This window comes from Nerophis ophidion, linkage group LG06 (genome assembly GCF_033978795.1).
Source record: "Nerophis ophidion isolate RoL-2023_Sa linkage group LG06, RoL_Noph_v1.0, whole genome shotgun sequence".
Lineage (NCBI taxonomy): Eukaryota > Metazoa > Chordata > Actinopteri > Syngnathiformes > Syngnathidae > Nerophis > Nerophis ophidion.
The window spans coordinates 50,965,870-50,974,531 of NC_084616.1; the positions used below are offsets into that span (position 1 = coordinate 50,965,870).

An 8,662-nucleotide genomic window follows, 5' to 3' on the forward strand; every position below is an offset into this window, starting at 1 on the left:
ATTGACTCTGGACTTGATGAAACACAGTGGACCAAAACTAGCAGCTGACATGGCTCCCAAAACCATTGCTGACTGAGGGAACTTCCGTTGTCTAGAGTTCAGGAGTGGCTTGGCCATGGGAATACGACTATTGAAGATGTATCTATTGAAAAGCTCTATGGAGATGATGATTTCATTTTCCAGCATGATCTGGCACCTGTCCACTGTGCCAAAACCACCAGTAACTGGTGTACTGACCATGACATTACTGTCCTCCATTGGCCTGCCAACTCCCCTGACCTGAACCTCATAGAGAATTTGTGGGTTATTGTGAAGAAGAAGCTGAAAGACACCATGCCCAATAATGCAAATGAGCTGAAGGCCGCTATTGAAGCGTCCTGGGCATCCATAACACCTCAGCAATGCCACAGGCCGATTGCCTCCATGCCACGCCATATTGATGCAGTAATCCATCCAAAAGGATTCCCAACCAAGTACTGAGTGCATTGATTGACATTTTCAAATATTTGATTTTGTTTTGCTGTTATACATCTTTTTTTTTACTTGGTCTGAGGAAATATTCCAATTTTTTTAGATATGATTTTTGAGTTTTCTTAACCTGTATGCCATAATCAGCAATATTAAAATAATAAAAGGCTTGCAATATTTCAGTTGATGTGTAATGAATCCAGAATGTATGACATTTTCATGTTTTTAGTTGCATTACAAAAAATAAAGGACTTTATCACAATATTCAAATTTTCTGAGACAGTCCTGTATATATTGCCCGGCCTCTGGTCAATTTTTTTTAACCCAGTGCGGTGCCAGAGTCTAAAACGTTTGGGGACCCCTGTTCTATTGTATTGTTTTTATAAAATATTTTTATATAAAAGTGTTTTATCTTTTCAAAAGGCATGTCAGGTGTTAAAATTGTGGTGATTTAGGGTTGGGTGGCAGGCACCTCTAAAACTGATTTCAATTCATTTTAATGGGAGACGTTAATTTGAAATACACAGATTTTGAGAAAAGAGCTACGTCACAGAACCTTATGATGGTAAATTAAAGTACTTATGTAGTTTATGTATTCTTTCAGGGCTTCACGATGGCAGAGGGGTTAGTGCGTCTGCCTCACAATACGAAGGTCCTGAGTAGTCAGGGTTCAATCCCGGGCTCGGGATCTTTCTGTGTGGAGTTTGCATGTCCTCCCCGTGAATGCGTGGGTTCCCTTTGGGTACTCCGGCTTCCTCCCACTTCCAAAGACATGCACCTGGGGATAGGTTGATTGGCAACACTAAATTGGCCATACTGTGTGAATGTGAGTGTGAATGTTGTCTGTGTTTGCCGTGCGATGACGTAGCGACTTGTCCAGGGTGTACACCGCCTTCCGCTCAAATGTAGTTGAGATATGCACCAGTCTCCTTCGCGATCCCAAATGAAATAAGCGGTAAAAAAATGGATGGATGGATGTTTTCTTTCAATGAAAATATTTTGTTTGGAGTAAGAGCTGTGAACTAAAAAGAGCATTTTTGTCTGGTCCTTAAGGACATCCCAGAAACTCATCCAGGGTTAGGAATCCCTGGACGAGCAACTACATTTACAGGAACCATTCAAGTAAAACATGCATCTTAATTGAATTAGAGACTGGAAAATGTCCATGGGTATGAATGTGAGTGTGAATTAGTGTTTGTTTATATACTGTAGTTTTAAAATAGTTACATAAAAATGGACTAGGCGCCAGCTTATCCATGACCCTAATGACAGGCCTTACAAAATGGATGGATGATTATCTGTTGGCATTTAAAAAGTATTTGACTCTTCCTACATTGCATTAAAATTGATTGTGGAAGTGTCATTGCTGCCCACTGCTGGTGACAATAAGAAATTCTCTTTTGCAGGCCATAAACTAATACTCTCTGTACATGAGTGATAAATTGACTGTAATAATCCATCCAAGCTCCTTAGTTCCAGTGAAAGGAACTTTGAATGCTCCAGGATAAATAAACATTTTGGACAATTTCATGCTCCCAACCTTGTGGAAACAGTTTGTAGCGGGCCCCTTCATCTTCCAACATGACTGTGCACCAGTGCACAAAGCAAGGTCCATAAAGACATGGATAACAGAGTCTGGTGTGGATGAGCTTGAATGGCCTGCACACAGTCCGGACCTGAACCCGATAGAAGATTTTTGGAAATAATTAGAACGGAGACTAAGAGCCAGGCCTTCTCGACCAACATCAGTTGCGCTTTCGAAAGAATGGTTGCAAATTCCTATAAACACACTCCGCAACCTCGTGGACAGCATTCCCAGAAGAGCTGAAGCTGTAATAGCTGCAAAAGGTGGGCCGACATCACATTAAACCCCATGGGTTAGGAATGGGATCGCACTTCAAGTTCACAAGTCCGAGCTGCTGTTGAAATTTTTAGTCGGCCATCCTTGAGTCCATCCTCACGTCCTCCATCACCGTGTGGTTGCCCGGTGCCACAGTCCAGGATAAGCATCGACTGCAGCACATCGTACGTGCTGCTGGGAAGGTGATTGGCTGCAAGCTCCCATCCCTCCAAGACCTGTTCTCCTCCAGGACCAGGAGGCCTGTGGGTCGGATTACAGCTGACTCTTCTCACCCTGGTCACAAACTATTCTCCCCTTTACTGTCCATCCAGACCCACACCTGCCGCCACCTGAACAGTTTTTCCCCTAAGCCATCAAGCAATTACATGAACAATAATAAGATCTGATAGCTCAGGCATAGCTTATTTCATTACCTATTCTGTTATGTGTTTTATTTTGCACGATTGCATCAAGAACAATTCCTAGTTAGTGAACCCGTTCTCAAACAACAACAATAACAACTATTCTGATTCCGATGAGTCAAGGCAGGTGCCAAATACTTTTGGCAATATAGTGTATGTCCACCAAGATCAGACCTGGACATATTAAGGCCCAGGGATCACATGCGGCCCGTTAGGCTTTTCAATCTGGCCCGCAGGAAATTCCCAAATCATTTTTTTTTTAGATCTTTAGGATTGAACGTGTAGCTGCCCTTATGATGTGCAGTGATGATTAAAATGATTGTAAGTCTTCAACAATAATAAGTATTTCAATGTTTGGAGTCTGTGCTTTTGCCGGATATACTAGTTACTATGGTAATGTAATTAGTTACTATGGTGATCTAATTAGTTATTATAGTCAACTAATTAGTTACTGTGGTAATCTAAGTCAATGCACCTCAGACGAGGCAACAAGCAGTGTAGTGTTTCCAGAGCGTGAAATGTAGGTTTCAGGGACAGACTCTGAAGGAGATTTTTACAACAAAGTTCTAAAGCTTAGTGATATTTTAGATACATCAGATTGTAAGTGTTTTTTCTTTTTACCCTTGCGTTCATATTTCACAGTGTTTGTTGCATTTTTGTTGTGTTTCTCTTGATTGTAATAATATGTGGATGGAGAGGGGGTGTGATGTTCATATGTTGTCAATATTCAGTGTATCGTTCATAGTTAATATCCTAAATCCCACATTATTTTCATTTACTTTCTGGGTCTCTCCTTCAGTAGAAAATTTTAAATTCAATTCTGTTTTTTTAAGGCTTTTTGATTGATTATGTAAATTCCTAATGCAGGCTTAGCTTGACGCTCCTCTACTTTCTCCTTCACTCCGCTTCTTGCGGCAACAACAAAACAAAACTCCAGATGCTCCTCTTCGTTTGTATGGTCTACTTGTGAACTTAATAATTCAAAACGTAAAACAATAACGATATGGGACAAATGAATGACAAAATAAAGAGAGTTTGTTGCAGTACAAGTTAGAAAAAGTAAGAGTAAGAAAAAGTATGAGTGAGGTCAAAAAACTGTGTGGTTCGATTCCACTGCACCTGATTGCCATTACCCAAAACACCTTGCGTCCGAAAACAACCTCAACACACAGATCCTACAGCCATATATACAATTAAAACAGTTACGTCATCAAATTATTTTGACATATCTAATAATTACAAATAAAGTGAGCCTTATATAATTACCTTAAGCATTCAATACATAAATGTTCTTATCATGCAAATCAAGTAAATAGTCCCTTTTTGGCTGAATAAACATAATGCACCTTCCATCCATCCATCCATTTTCTACCGCTTATTCCCTTTGGGGTCGCGGGGGGGCGCTGGTGCCTATCTCAGCTACAATCTGGCGGAAGGTGGCGTACACCCTGGACAAGTCGCCACCTCATCGCAGGGCCAACACAGATAGACAAACAACATTCACACTCACATTCACACACTAGGGCCAATTTAGTGTTGCCAATCAACCTATCCCCAGGTGCATGTCTTTGGAAGTAGGAGGAAGCCGGAGTACCCGGAGGGAACCCACGCATTCACGGGGAGGACATGCAAACTCCACACAAAAAGATCCCGAGCCCGGGATTGAACCCTGACCACTCAGGACCTTTGTATTGTGAGGCAGATGCATTAACCCCTGTTCCACCGTGAAGCCCTAATGCACCTTCCATGAAATGTAAATTAACTTAAACAGTATTTAGGCTCCTACGGATTGATTGAGACTTGTACTAGTTAATTGCACAGTTCAGTCATCACACAAGTTAATCATCACAGTATATACATTGAATTATTTACATTATTTACAATACGGGGGGTGAGATGAGGAGCTTTGGTTGATATCAGTACTTCAGTCATCAACAATTGCATCATCAGAGAAATGGGCATTGAAACAGTGTAGGTCTGACTTAGTAGGATGTGTACAGCGAGCAGATAGCATAAGAACAAGTATATACATTAGAAGTACATTTGATTATTTACAATCCAGGGAGATGGGATGTGGAGGGGGAAGGGTGTTAGTAAAGGTTGAAGTTGCCTGGAGGTGTTTTAGTGCAGTTTTGAATGAAGATAGAGATGCACTTACTTTTACACCTGTTGGGAGTGCATTCCACATTGATGTGGCATAGAAGGAGATTGAGTTAAGACCTTTGTTAGATCAGGATCTGGGTTTAACGTGGTTTGTGGAGCTCCGCGTGGTTTTGTGGTTATCGCGGTCATTTACGTTCTGGAAGTAGTTTGACATGTACTTCGGTATCAGGGAGGTGTAGCGGATTTTATAGACTAGGCTCAGTGCAAGTTGTTTTACACGGTCCTCCACCCTGAGCCAGCCCACTATGGAGAAGTGGGTTGGAGTGAGGTGTGATCTGGTGGTCTGTCATAACGTTTTTAGCATTCATCCATCCATTTTCTACCGCTTATTCCCTTTGGGGTTGCCTATCTCAGCTACAATCGGGCGGTACGTGGGGTACACTCTGGACGAATCGCCACCTCATTGCAGGGCCACCACAGATAGACAGACAACATTCACACTCACATTCACACACTAGGGTCAGTTTAGTGTTGCCAATCAACCTATCTCCAGGTGCAGGTCTTTGGAAGTAGGAGGAAGCCGGAGTACCCGGAAAAAACACACACAGTCACAGGGAGGACATGCAAACTCCACACAGAAAGATCCCGAGCCCAGGATTGAACCCAGGACTACTCAGGACCTTCGTATTGTGAGGCAGATGCACTAACCCCTCCTCCACAGTGCTGCCCGTTTTTAGCATTCGATCAGATTTAATTGTGAGGTTTTGTATTAAACATAAAGTACCATTGATTGTCACACACACACTATGTGTGGTGAAATTTGTCCTCTGCATTCGACCCATCCCCTTGATCACCCCCTGGGAAGTGAGGAGAGCAGTGGGCAGCAGCGGTGCCGCACCCGGGAATCATTTATGGTGATTTAACCCCCAATTCCAACCCTTGATGCTGAGTGCCAAGCAGGGAGGCAATGGGTCCCATTTTTTTTATAGTCTTTGGTATGACTCGGCAAGAGTTTGAACTTCCAACCTACCGATCCCAGGGCGGAAACTCGAACCACTAGGCCACTGGTTCTCAAATGGGGGTTTGCGTACCCCTGGGGTACTTGAAGGTATGCCAAGGGGTACGTGGGATTTTTTTTTAATATTCTAAAAATAGCAACAATTAAAAATTCCTTTATAAATATACTTATTGAATAATAATTCAAAAAAATATGAATGTAAGTTCATAAACTGTGAAAAGAAATGCAACAATGCAATATTCAGTGTTGACAGCTAGATTTTCTGTGGACATGTTCCATAAATATTGATGTTAAAGATTTATTTTTTTTGTGAAGAAATGTTTAGAATTAAGTTCATGAATCCAGATGGATCTCTATTACAATCCCCTTAGAGGGCACTTTAAGTTGATGATTACTTCTATGTGTAAAAATCTTTATTTATAATTGAGTTGAGTTGAGTTTAAGTTTATTTCGAACATGCAAGCATACAACATGATACATCACAATTTCCAGTTTCTCTTTTCAACATGATCGAAAAGGAGTAGGAAGAAGCAGAGCTCATTAAATCCTACCCCTTTTCTTTTACATCCATCCATCCATCCATTGTGTGCCGCTTATTCCCTTTGGGGTCGCGGGGGGCGCTGGTGCCTATCTCAGCTACAATCTGGCTGAAGGCGGCGTACACCCTGGACAAGTCGCCACCTCATCGCAGGGCCAACACAGATAGACAGACAACATTCACACTCACATTCACACACTAGGGCCGATTTAGTGTTGCCAATCAACCTATCCCCAGGTGCATGTCTTTGGAAGTGGGAGGAAGCCGGAGTACCCGGAGGGAACTTACGCATTCACGGAGAGGACATGCAAACTCCACAGAGAAAGATCCCAAGCCCGGGATTGAACCCAGGACTACACTCAGGACCTTCGTATTGTGACGCAGACACACTAACACCTCTGCCACCGTGAATCCCTTTCTTTTACATAACAGTTGCTAAAACTTTTCTTCACGTCCTGTTCTCAATGTAATCACAATATACTCCATAAGTAACCACATAATTGAATCACTTGTTTATTTTTCAACAAGTTTTTAGTTTTTTTTATATCTTTCTTTCCAAATAGTTCAAGAAAGACCACTACAAATGAGCAATATTTTGCCCTGTAATACAATTTAATAAATCAGAAACTGATGACATCGTGTTGTATTTTACTTCTTTATCTCCTTTCTTCAACCCCAAAAAACTTTGCTCTGATTAAGGGGGTATTTGAATTAAAAAAATGTTCACAGGGGGTACATCACTGAAAAAGGTTGAGAACCACTGCACTAGGCCACTGAGTAAATAAATGATAATGGGTTGTACTTGTATAGCGCTTTTCTACCTTTAAGGTACTCAAAGCTCTTTGACACTACTTCCACATTTACCCATTCACACACACATTCACACACTGATGGAGGGAGCTGCCATGCAAGGCGCTAACCAGCACCCATCAGGAGCATGTGTGAAGTGTCTTGCTCAGGACACAACGGACGTCACGAGGTTGGTACTAGGTGGGGAATGAACCAGAGACCCTCCCACTGCGCCACGGTGTGCCTATCAGGGGGTAGGGTTGGGTATCGAGTATCCAGTGGAACTGGGACTAACTTTCCGATTCTCCCGGAATTGTTCAAAAGTTTAAATTTCGATTCCTAGTTTCGATACCGAGCCCGCCGACTGGAAAAAAAGAATAAGTCCGCTGACTGGAAGAAGAAGCCGCTGAACACCAACGAAGAAGTGCCCACTGCCGGAAGTGTTAGCATAGCCGAGCCTATGTAGCCGAGCGAGTCAGTCAAGCATGGATAGCGGGCGTCGGCGGTCGAAAGTGTGGCTTTATTTTACAAAAAAAATTGAAATATCGGCGAAATGTAACACTTGCGACAGGACTGTTTCGTGCTTAGGGGGGTGCACATCGAACATGATGAAGCACCTCTGAGTTCATGGAGTACAAATAAATGCGTGTCCCGTCTTCGACGCGCTGCGCCGACCGTCCTCCTCTGCCTCTTCCTCTGGCTCCGGCGCCCAGCCTGGCACCCCGGTGACTGCAATGCAGTCCAAATCCGATAAGTAAAACAATGTGTTTTGCGCCAACGTTGAGGCAGCTAACAAATAAGCCCGCGTATTATTTCATAGACAATTTACAACCTGCTAGCCAGGCTCCGCGATGTGCTCAGCGTACGCCGTTCACCGTAGCGGCAATGGGGAAGATGTCGGTGCCACAGACGGAAGAGTGCCACAAAAAGGTCACTGCTCACACAATCAAAAGACTGCATCCCTTTTCAGAGGTGGAATCTCCAACATTTAGGTTAGTTAAGCAATAACGTTAGAGCTAAGCTAATTGATACTGGGCTAAACAGTAACAGCATCATTACATGTTTGTTTATGTTTGCAGGGATATGGTGAAAACTCTCAACCCAAAATACATACCACCTTCCAGGGACTACCTGGCAAACACACTGATCCCGGTGTTGTACCGAAATCTGTTACCCATCGGAATTTGTAACTCCAGGGGGCGATGTTCCCATGGCGTTTGTTTGATGGTTAAACGGCAAGGCCAAAGAGGAAAAGAAGAACGCTTGCGTAAACGGCGTAACCTATCCTTAATGCTGAAACGTCAGTTGTCAGAATTTCAGCATTAATAAATTGCACATATTCTTGAAATCAATGGACCCATACTACAATGAAAGCAAGTCATCGATTTCCAGAATATGTGTAATTTATTAATGCTGAAATTCTGACAACTGACGTTTCAGCATTACGGATTGTTTACGCCATTTACGCAAGCGTTCTTCTTCTC

The 8,662-nt window shown here is 42.6% G+C and overlaps 1 protein-coding gene across 2 annotated transcripts in view; it reads right to left on the reverse strand.

Annotated features, from left to right (window-relative positions):
- birc7 (baculoviral IAP repeat containing 7) overlaps positions 1–8,662 on the reverse strand; it is a 46,422-nt gene that overhangs the window by 16,426 nt on the left and 21,334 nt on the right. The gene's annotated exons all lie outside the window — the stretch shown is intronic.